Source organism: Macaca thibetana, chromosome 4, assembly GCF_024542745.1.
Source record: "Macaca thibetana thibetana isolate TM-01 chromosome 4, ASM2454274v1, whole genome shotgun sequence".
NCBI classification, from domain to species: Eukaryota; Metazoa; Chordata; class Mammalia; order Primates; family Cercopithecidae; genus Macaca; species Macaca thibetana.
In genome coordinates, this window is record NC_065581.1 from 85335137 (window position 1) to 85337351 (window position 2215).

At 52.3% G+C, this 2215-nt stretch overlaps 1 pseudogene; it reads right to left on the bottom strand.

Annotated features, from left to right (window-relative positions):
• Positions 1-266: 266 nt before the first annotated feature.
• Positions 267-1343, bottom strand: LOC126953859 (actin, cytoplasmic 2-like; annotated as a pseudogene).
• Positions 1344-2215: the final 872 nt, after the last annotated feature.

Consider the following 2215-nt stretch of genomic DNA (forward strand, 5'->3'; position numbering starts at 1 on the left):
AATGCATCTCACGATATTTGGAATGACGATTACAAAAAGAACAATGTACAATCAAAGTCCTCGGCCACATGGTAGATCTTTGGGGGATGCTGGCTCCAACCAACCGCTGTCACCTTCACCGTTCCAGTTTTTAAATCCTGAGTCAAGCCAAAACAAACAAACAAACAAAAACAAAAAACAAACAAAGCCATGCCAATCTCATCTTGTTTTCAGCGCAAGTTAGGTTTTGGTAAGAAAGGGTGTAACGCAAGTAAATCACAGTCCACCTAGAAGCATTTGCAGTGGACGATGGAGGAGCAGGACTTGTCCTACTCCTGCTTGCTGATCCCCACCTGCTGGAAGGTGGACATCAAGGCCAGGATGGAGCAGCCAATCCACACGGAGTGCTTGCGCTGGCGGGGAGCAATGATCTTGATCTTCATTGTGCTGGGCGCCAGGGCGGTGATCCCCTTCTGCATCCTGTCTGTGATGCCAGGGTACATGGTGGTGCCGCCAGACAGCACTGTGTTGGCATACAGGTCTTTGTGGATGTCCACGTCACACTTCATGATGGAGTTGAAGTTAGGGTCATGGATGCCACAGGACTGCATGCCCAGGAAGGAAGGCTAGAAGAGTGCCTCGCGGCAGCAGAACCGCTCATTGCCAATGATGATGACCTGGCCATCTGGCAGCTCACGGCTCTTCTCCAGGGAGGAGCTGGAGGCCGCTGTGGCCATCTCCTGCTCCAAGTCCAGGGCTACATAGCACAGCTGCTCCTTGATGTCATGCACGATTTCCCGCTGGGCGTGGTGATGAAGCTGTAGCTGCTCTCAATGAGGATCTTCTTCAGGGAGTCAGGTGCTGGCCAGCCAGGTCCAGACGCAGGATGGCGTGGGGAGGGTGTACCCCTCCTAGATGGACACAGTGTGTGTGACCCCGTCACCGGAGTCCATCACGATGCCAGTGGTACTGCCAGAGGCGTACAGGGACAGCACGGCCTGGATGCCACATACATGGCTGGGGTGTTGAAGGTCTCAAACATGATGAACTGGGTCAACTTCTCCCGGTTGGGCTTGGGGTTCGGGGGACCTCCGTCAGCAGCACGCGGTGCTCCTTGGCAGCCACACGCAGCTCGTTGGAGGTGTGGTGCCAGATCTTCTCCATGTCGCCCCAGTTGGTGACGTTGCCATGCTCCATGGGGTACTTCAGGGTCAGGATGCCTCTCTTGCTCTGGGTATCCTTGCCCACCATCACTCCCTGGTGCCTGGGGCGCTCCACAATGGAGGGGAAGACTGCCCGGGGGGCCTTGCGCATGCCCAAGCAGTTGTCAACAACAAGCGCGGTGTGGTGATAGCATCATCCATGGTGAGCTGGCAGCGGGTGTGAACTGACGATGCAGCGGCGAGGGCGAGGCTCTGTGCTCCCGGGGCATAGGCGGTCTCGGCAGTGTAAGGAGGTTTATATATATTTCTACAACATCTCCCCTACCACTACAGACACTTGCTCCCTTTCTTTCTTTCTTCCTTCCTTCCTTCCTTCCTTCCTTCCTTCCTTCCTTCCTTCCTTCCTTCCTTCCTTCCTTCCTTCCTTCCTTCCTTCCTTCCTTCTCTCCTTCCTTCCTTCTTTCCTTCCTTTTCTTTTTTCTTTTCTTTCTTTCTTTGTTTCTTTTCTTTCTCTTTCTTTCCTTCCTTCCTTCCTTCTTTCCTTCTTCCCTCCCTCCCTTCCTTCCTTCCTTCCTTCCTTCCTTCCTTTTTTTTTTTTTTTTTGACAGAGTTTCACTCTTGTCACCCAGATTGGAGTGCGATGGCATGACCTTGGCTCACTGCAGCCTCCGCCTCCCAGGTTCAAGTGATCCTCCTGCCTCAGCCTCCCTAGGAGCTGGAATTACAGACGTGCACCACCAAGCCTGGCTAATTTTTGTATTGTTAGAAGAGACAGGGTTTCACCTTGTTGACGAGGCTGGTCTGGAACTGCTGACCTCAGGTAACCCACCTGCATTGGGCTCCCAAAGTGCTGGGATTATAGGCGTGAGCCACCGTGCCTGGCCTCCTTTTCATTTAATACTATAGTAGTGTGATCCTCTTTACCTATTACATAAAATACATCAGGTGAACATCCTTGTATGTGTGTTTCTGACACACTTTAGCAAGCTTGTCTGCAGGATAGATTTCAGAGAGTGAGATGGCCTGTTCAGGCACACACACTTTAAAGCATGTCAGCTATTATCTGCCTTAGC